The 9417-nt window shown below is 43.5% G+C and overlaps 1 protein-coding gene across 2 annotated transcripts in view; it reads right to left on the bottom strand.

Moving 5' to 3' along the window:
* The window catches only part of MLXIP (MLX interacting protein), a 43502-nt gene extending 34368 nt beyond the window's left edge, over positions 1-9134 (bottom strand). Inside the window, exon 1 of one of the 2 annotated variants that reach the window (XM_026860070.1) lies at positions 8547-9134. The gene's annotated coding sequence lies outside the window, so the exon portion shown is untranslated. The remainder of the gene's footprint in view (positions 1-8546) is intronic. The other variant, XM_026860069.1, reaches the window with a different exon arrangement.
* Between the last annotated feature and the right edge of the window lie 283 nt (positions 9135-9417).

Here is a 9417-nt window from a genome sequence, read left to right as displayed (position 1 = left end):
GGGGGGGAAGTTTAAAAAAATTCAGAAATAAAAACACCTCTAAAAGGCCATGTGCACCCGACAGGAAAAGTCTCTACTTAGAGCTTTGCTGGATCTAGGTGCAAACAAATGCTTTAACAACCAGCTCTTTAACCAAAACCAGCCCTTCAATTTGAGATGAACATCACACAGACCTGTGAAGCAGCAGTTCCTCCTGCTCCTGCTACAGGAACAGCCACATCTCAAAGCAGGCAGTGAAGCTCCCTGGGATCCACCGAAGACCACAGCCTCCTAAGAAGGTTGAACATTCAGAGAACAAATAGTGGAAAACAGACCTTCACCTCTGGGTCACCAGCTCAAACAGGAGCTGTGGAAACTTGTCTGCAGCGGTGCGGGAAGGGCTGTGCAAGCGACCCTTCGGTAAGTAAGCGGGACATGGCAGGGAGCGTACTAATGCTCATGACATATCACCCTCTCCACGCTTTTCCCAGATGGCTCTCATTATCCACGAAGGATTGGACAGGTCAAGGGGGATGCCTGGTTCCCACACACGGATGGAGAGAAGATCAGCCCTGTCCTTAGGAAAGTGGCTCCAGTCATGATGAAGAGTAGAGTTTTACTTTATAATGATGGTGGTTATGGTCATTATGCTCACCACAGCACAGGGCACTGATGAACACTTCATAGGAGTTAACTCTATAAAGCAATATTTAATCTCTCTATATGTGGTGAATATCAGAGAAAGACCTTGGGTTGACTGCAATATAACCTCTAAAAGTCATTCCTTTGCTCACAGTAACCACCATGACCAAACATCTACCAGCAAAACCATTCAGAAATTCTCACATCATTCACCTGTGCACGAGGTAAAACACATAGCTGGACTGACCTACCCCTCTCCTTACAAAGAACACATTTTCAAGTGGGCTGAGATGGTTTATGTCCCAAAGCAAGTGGTGACTTCCCCAGTAAAACACATGACAATATCAGCACTTTCCTGAATCTTACTATAAAAAAACCAAAAAACCCCGTCACTAAATGACCCTCACACAAGCCTATTCTTTGAATCATGTTTTCCCACATGCCAAAATCACAATAAACCAGTCTCAACCCTCACTTTGTAGAGTCCCTTAGAATGCTCAGATGAAAGGTAAATAACATTTCTTACATGTTTATTGTTATAGAGAGAAGCAATCTCTAAACTTCCTATGATCTGTCTCCCCATTTTAAAAAGCCTGTTACATCCCCACAGACTATAATCACCACATGCAGAGGTCAGACCCCAAGCCTCCTAATGTGCTAATAAAAACTGCTAATAAAAATTTCAGGCTCCTTAAGCTCCGCTAAGATTTTTACTGGGGATTTGAGTGTTCTACTTCTATGACTGGATACTGAAAACAGATGGGATCCATGCTGGGCTCCTAAACAACAGCCTTCACAGACCAAAACTTTATTAGAAACAGTAATGAATGGGCTTTTAGAGCATATTTCCGTGCATCTACTTACGGAGTCTCTAAGTTTAGTTGCACTCTTCAGTAACGTTTGCTGCTTTGATAAATGAGTGAAATCTAGTCACATGGTTCCTATGAAGGGTTAAGTATTTCACACAGCAAGAGGGACAGACCAGAACATATGGAATGCCTCTGGCTCCCATGCAGTTTGATTACAGATTACCCCTCTGTCATAGGAGGAATGACTCGGATCACAGAGTCATTCAAGTCACAAACACCGGCTGGCTGCTTTGACAAGACAGTGGAATACCCAGTACCTGCAGGCAGTCAGTTAGGGAAGGCAGCAGCACAGAACGAGGCTGGTATCACAGAAAGCAGCCATGCAGCAACACAAACTGGGCTTATGTGCAGCTTCCAGTGACCAAATGCCACTGACACACACTGTCCCGTGCTGCCCTGAAGAAAACACATTTCTGTACAAAGCAAAAACTATAAAAAAGCTGTGATTGTTTTGTAAGGCAAAAGACAAATTTCTTTTTTACAAGAAAGAAAGGTTAGCAAACAGCGAAAGTGCTGCCTGGAATTTCTTCACAGCTGATACTAAAACACTGTCTAACTCACTCTAGTACTTGGCACCAGACCTCACCTGCTTTAGCAAGAGCTGTAAGAACACCCAGAAAGGCTGGGCCAAAGGTCCCGCTTTCCCATCAGTGGACACAAGCAGGTGCGCAGGGAAGTGTGAGAACAGGACAAGCACGTTTGTGTGACACTCCCTCCAGCCCCTCTCAACTGTAAAAGAAAATTATATTAACTATTCTGATAACTTACTCCCTAAAAGTCACTTGGCAGAACTACATTGTTATTCCTTTTGCTGTGTTTATTGGACAACTTCTCCCCACCCATACCTGGGTGAGTCGAATATATGCATTGATTTGACAGGTCTCTGCTTTGAAAAGGGAGGGATAATGACAGAGAAAAGTCACTGTGGTGGCTACTGCAACAACTCAGATGTCCCAGCTTTTGGATGGATTGCTTCAGGCTCTCAGCTCTTTCGCAATCTCTGCTTTCTATTTTCAACAGGTTTTAGATGTCAAACATGGTTGCTAATTACCTGAAATAAGTGCAGTTTCCTCCTTGAGGATATTTGTATCTTTGATAGAGTCAATTCTCTCATCCCACCACTAGGTTCATTTGAAATAAGCTGCCAACATGCAAATACTTACCTGGCTCTGAAGCAGAACTAAGTATTTCACAACCACATCCAAATCCTTTGACTTAGTGTTTTCTAAAAGTTCCATATCCTCAAGCCCAGAAAGTCATTACTGTGTGTTCCCAGGTTGCTAACCTGTTTGCCCCACTACAACCCCTCCCCTCAGTGTTCTTTCTCAAAAGCTGTGTTAGAAAGAGCAAAAGCAAGTAGATCATTCCCTTTCACAGCCTCATGCTTTCCCACATTTGGCATACCACTACCATATTTTGTGTTCAAGTTCTCTCAACCTCCATCCTGTCAGGGACAGATGTTTACCGAGCAAACAGAAAGCTGGACTAAGCTGAAGTATGTGCACAGATATGTATACAGGGAAACATTTATACCTTCTTTGGACACTGTACAGAATGTGCTAACATGAGAAGCATGACGTGTAACATCCAGACCTTTATGTGTTGCTAACAGACAAGCAAATGTCAGAGCCCATTCCTGAACCCATGGCACAGCTTAGCAGAACCAAGACTTTGTTGTGTTGCCTCTCACTCAAATACTGCAAGTTCTCCTGATGCAGGCAGTTGCCACTGTAAATATTATTAGCAGAGCTTGACTTGCCATGGATAAGCTTGTTCACACAGCTACAGCTTCTGTACAAACATTCAGAAATTCATCAGAATGCTCAGAGACCAACCATTCTAGAAAATAACAAGTTATTCTTTGCTCTTGGGAAATGTGGCAGCAGATAATAACCATATCCATTGATTGGCAGATCAGGAATGCAACAAGATCTTCCACTGGCCTCTTCCTGTTTGGCACTTCTTCTCTAACAGCTGCCAGGCCCACAGTCCAGGTATTTCCTTTTTAACTTTTTTTAAATTTTTCCTTTTTATATGCATGTCTTTCCTTTTTTTTTACCTTGTTGATTACTTCTGCCTCTGACACTGCAAAGTAATAGTTTTCAGTAACTAACACAGGCTACATTGTGTCATACCACAGCACCAAAAGCAAAAGTCTGTATAATAAGAAGATAATGAAGAGCAGTCATGGACTTCAACGAAAAATCACAAAGAACTGCGAAGCTCTTCCACAATTCATGCTCCATTTGGTCCCTGTCCCTTTGGGAATGGTGTCAGTAGTGAAGACAAACAGTGAATAGATTTAACAGCAGCCTACAATCTGGATGCAAGATGCAGTGAGAAGAATTTAGCAGAGTAGCCTGTGACAGCTCACATGTATATTCACATGAATGTACAGTTGCTAGATAGTAACTAAATGCAGTGGGTCCAAGTTATTTTTAGGTCTATTGTGAAACCCCAATGTCACTTTATTCCAGCTGCTCCAAAGACACACCACCACCATCACAGAGGCCTGGGCTCTGTATCATCACTCCCAGTTTGATGGTCTGAGTCTAACCCTTGCCCTGCCCTAGAATTTTGCTGCCAAGGCAACAAAGCCCCTGGCACAGCGAGGGCGATGCGGACAAGAGTGTTTTGGACAACCAGCTCACGTGGGCTGGGGAAGTGGTCTGGCTGTTGGATAGAGAAGTCTCTGCATTGGCTGCAGTCCTGCTAGAGGTCTCATAGCCATGCTGGCCAAGGGCACTTCGGTTGATGTGTCCTTGAACTGCTGCAGGCAGAGCACCCATTACTATGGGACCTTGAGGGAAGGAAGGGTAAACAAAGTGGCAGAGAGACATGGAGACAAGAATTTCAAGTAAACATCCCATGCTAGAGAGTTCTGAAAACAACAAACTTGACAGATCTCAGCAGAAAAAGCATCCTTCACGCCTCTGCAAGGTTTGCTTGGATCTTGTAACAGAGACATATCACTTAAAAAACCGCCTTGCTGATATATGAGGACTAAACAAGCTTCACTGTTAGAAGGATCAGTGAAAAGAGAAGGCCTCATCCTGTTTATGTATGCTTCTGCAGGTCTGTTCTAAGGACCAGTACAAGCTGCAACACAAACTCTTCAGGACAGAACAGTCTTGTACACCTCTTGTACACCTCTTGTACACAGCCTGGCAGGACACAGCCCCAGGATCAACTTCCCACAGCTATTCCAATGGCAGGAGGGCTCTGGTGTTCACACAACCTCTCAACACAGTTACTCGGAAGCATCCACATAAGCAGGACTCCTAGAAGAACACCAGGGCAGGTATGGCATAGGAGGCAAGCAGTGCAGAGGACCACACGTATACCATGCAGAGGGTTCGGACCAGGGCAGACTTGCAAGCTGCCACCTTCCCCCCAGATCTGCAAGACTCGAGTATAAAGAACGCAGCTGCTGTCTCACTTCCAAAACTAGTAGCTTCTTTCTCAAGAAGGGCAAACCTATTGCACAAGAGCAGGACTATGTGGATCTTCTCCTTACACCCTTGGTCACCCTTAACACTCAACTCCTCAATTCTTGTTCTTATTCACAAGCCAACCCTAGTACAAGTAAAACCCACCTAACACCAGCAAAGACAAAACCACCCTTCCATCTCACTGCTGAGCTGGAAGAAGCCTTTTCATGTTCATGCAGAAACAAAGCTGTAGCAAGCATGAGATCCCTGCACTTGTGTAAAGACAGCTCACTATGGACTAAAGAGGTCGATCTCTGAAGCTTTCTTCCTTTGCTCCTTCAGCTGAATGCAGCCTCAGCTCTTCTCTTTCTGCTCTAACTGTCCCCCAAAAATTCTGTCCTCTGTTTCCCAAAGCACTGAGAGAATGCATAGGGAAATATTATTAATCTGCAATTAAAGAGAAGCATAAGCAGAAACACGTGTACTTCACCCATAAAGATATCCTCTGCTTGATCTGGTGTGGTATAAATAAGCAATAAAGATACCTCTGGAAATCTCTCACTATTTTAAAACAAAACTATTTATCTCTGTATGTAGCAAGACATTTCCATATAAAAAATTCAAGAAAAGGCATTAAATATAGCAAAAAGACTGAATCCCCTGCTTCCCTGCACTACACCATCAGCTAAACTAGAAATAGAGATGAGAAAGTCTCTAACTGCATTACTGTTGTAGATAGCACTGTAATGTGAACACAAAAATCAAGGATCAAAAACTGTCTAGTAAGTCATTAAAATCATTCCGTGATTTCCAGAAAAAGTGTCCAATTCATTAAGCAGCATGCTTAACTACTTAAACAATCAAACCCTTTTCCTAGCATCACGGTACATCACAAAATGTATGGTGTCCAAAGGGTTATCTCTAGGTCAGCAGTGGTCTGGCCAAAACACACCTATTGCCAATTAATCAGAGCCGGCTGTATGACAATCCAAGTGGGGGCCTGCTGGCCCTTCCCATCTAGCCTGTTATCTTTCATTTTGTCTCAGAGGAGACAAAGCAGCTCCGAGAATCACTCCTAACACCCTGAGCTTTGTACCTCTGACACACCTTCCAAGTGGCCATGGCCCAGATAACTGAGCAAGGGATGGAATCTTGGATTTCACTGTCCCTTGGACCTAGCCGGCTTCCTACAGCCCTTTCCAATCCCGATTTCTGTTATCCATCTGATGGCACAGCTGGACAGCCCAACTTTAAAAATACTACTGTTTCACAAAGGTAACTGTTGCTGAGCTTGCTCTTAAGTGGCACCCAGAGTCTGAATACCTTAAGGCACAAGCTGCTATCTACTTAGAGAAGGAATGGCAATTGCCCTGCAGCCAACCGTTCACACTGCCAGGGAATGGCCGAGGTGTCAGTCTCTCCTTTAACACTCCTCAGAGGCACTAAGCCTGTAAGAGACCTGTAAGAGATCACCACATGTATGAGAACGACAGTAAAATAAACACTATCCCCACAGGAGTTCGAGTAGACAAACATCTGCTCGGTGCAACACTGCATTTAACACAGAGAGGCAGAGTCCGGCAGCTGCAGCACATCAAGGCGAGGGAGGGAAGCAGACAAGGAGCCCTCCTCACTCCTGCCTGCAGAGCAAAGGGGGTTCCCTAACGGGCAGGGTCCTTCAGCAAACAGGAGCAGCACATTCTGAACAAATCTCCCTTGCAGAAAGAGGTCATGCCTCGCAACTGACAGCTCAAGGAAGCTGACACCATTTAGACTTCCAAGCCCAACAAACCCAACTCTCCGCAGGTGAAAAATCCAAATTCCTCTAAGAATAGCAACAGCTCCCGTTGCTCTAGAAGCAGAAGGGTCTTCTAGATTCTCCAGAAGACCACCATCAGAACAGACTCGGGAATCCAGGGCTGATGCACCAGGTATTCAAGGCTTCCACGGCTACAGCACGAGGAGAGCAGTGATGCCTCTCAGAACCACAACTACCAGTCACCACAGGCAGCGGGTGCTTTTCCCAGGCAGTTCAGCCCGGTGAACGCCGAAGGCAGCAGTCAGCAGAACACTGCCTTCCAGAAGTATTATGATTACCATTAAAATACCAGCCTGGTTTTATTACCCTGTAATTTGCATCTGTAGGGTTCCTCACCCTTATAATGGCCAGTAGCTTTGCTAACAGAGGTATCAGTAAACAGCACATCTTCCTCTTCCTTCTGTTTTTTTCCTTTATTATTTAAGTTCACAGCTGAGGTGTCATCTTTGATAAGGCTTCCTTTTAGACTCCTATGTTGGCTCACCTCTAAACTTCATGCCTTTGTTCCCCCCTTTCAAAAAGAGCAGTACACGCATCTGGGTCTCTGAAGTGTTGCGGCTCTTTTGGTCATTTTTAGAAGGGAGAAAGGGAGGAAAAAGCAGTTAACTGATTTATCCAAGATCAACAAGCCAAGAAACTAAGGGCTAGTGAAAAGCTTTGTGCTTGTGTCACAAAGTAAATAAGCTATGGCAAACACACACTAGAACATTTCCGATGGCAATTACTGATTTACCTACAAAGAGATGTCTATATTAATTAGATTATGAATGGCACCAACACAGCACGTTTTACATTCAAAACAATCAAAAATGACCTCCCAACCCTCATTTGAGCAAACAAACAAAAAATATTTTGAAAAGACCATATTTAGAGTTTCTATTCTAGTAATAAAACTATTAGAAGCAATTTCTAGAAAACCTAGCTTTTCCTAACCCCATTTTTCAAGCCTTCCTGCTTCAGAAACTGTGACAATAGTGTAATTCTAGCTTGCACTAAAAACAATCAGATTCAGGTTTTTCCATCACTGTCTGAAACACAAAGAACAAACTCTATTTTCTTTGGAGGCAACTGAAACAAGTACTTTTCCTAATCATCTTCATAATTGTTTTATAGACATGTTAAAGGTTTCCTTTCCAGAATGAAAGGAAAATTGTATGAAAGCTGTAAAATATTTCTATAGCCATCAAAGAGTTTAGAAAGCTTGTCTTTTTCCTCAGAAGTAGCTTAGAAGTTTTGTCTTTAAAGAAACTGCTTGTGCCAGTGACGTTAAAGTATCAAAGGACAGATGAGGAAAACTGTAAATTGATTTCTGCATACAAAGGAAAGGAAGTAGTAAGCATATAGCCTGAAGTCTGTTAATTAAAAATGAAATACCAGATTAAACCCAAACTGGTCCAAGTTTCTAAACTGATAAAGTTTTTCTGTTGCTGTTGTTTTGTTTTAAAACAGCAAACCTTTCTCTCCAGCAGCAAAAGGAAGCAAGGCAGCATTAGAACAGCCAAAGCAGGAACCCCGACTCTCCTGCCCCCATTTTACTGCACGAGCGTCCGCGACTTCCATCCTTGGGTCCATCCAGCTCGCTCTCTCCCTTTATCAGGCACACCCTCATGAAGTGCTTCCTATCTAACTCTCCCATCACAGATCAAAGCACGGGGAAGAAATGCTGGACTTCTCTAACTCCAGCCACGCCTTCAATCATCTACCCTTATTTTCCATATCATCTTCCCTTTCGTATCTATTTCTCCTCCCCTGAACAGCACTACACCAGCATCTTCTTTTCTCCCCAACTCATCATTATCCATTCACCTTTATCCTTTTTATCAGATCTCCAGTAAGTACCACTCCAATCTCTCTTCTTCTCCACAATGTCCCTATCACACTCGGAGACTTCTCTTTCCTTGCTGCCATTCTGTTCAACCCTGCTGCTGAACATTTATTTCCTCACTCACGGGGAGTTTGTAATCCGCACTCAAACCCGCCCAGTCAGCTGAAAGGTTATTTGTTTGACTTGAACTTCACAGTATTTTTTTTTCTTCCTTCCTGTTTCCATCCCTGTGACCTTCTCTATCCACAGCATCCAGCCCATGTGGCTTTATCTTGGACTTTCTATTCATTCAATGCAATCCTCAAAGATCTTTTTAATTTTACTGCAAATCTCAGTGAGCTTCCAGCCTCACTCCTTGCCCTCTCAACTCTTCCTTCTTTGCAACAGATCTTCGAGTACTGTTACTAGAGGGAAAATTCCACTCACATAACAACTTTGAGAGTCCACTCTCTACTTCAAGCCTGTCAACTTGTGTGCAAATTTAAAATGCCTCTCTGACATCTCAGAAATGCACAGCCATCAGCTCAATATGGCTACAAAGCTCCTTTTATTCCTCCCCACCACTTTCCAGCTTGCTGCATCACTAGATACCCCTTTGTTTGATTAAGACTAATCATAGCTTAAGGACACACAGAGAGATAAGCAGCTGCTCAAGTGACTGTATATCAACTCTGCCTTCCAAAAGAATGGCAACTTTTTTTTTTTTCCCCCTGCATGGGAGAGTAACAAACAAGAATGATTCAGTGACCTACTAAAGGAGCAAGTGGAAAAACATGAGTAAAGCTAAGACCTGAATTTCGGGTTTCTTGGCTTTAATTCCTCTTGCCACTCAGCAGAAAGAAATTAGAACGG

Source organism: Athene cunicularia (assembly GCF_003259725.1).
Source record: "Athene cunicularia isolate RWA chromosome 15 unlocalized genomic scaffold, athCun1 chr15_part1, whole genome shotgun sequence".
Taxonomy (NCBI): domain Eukaryota; kingdom Metazoa; phylum Chordata; class Aves; order Strigiformes; family Strigidae; genus Athene; species Athene cunicularia.
This window is presented reverse-complemented; position numbering and strand designations above follow the sequence as displayed.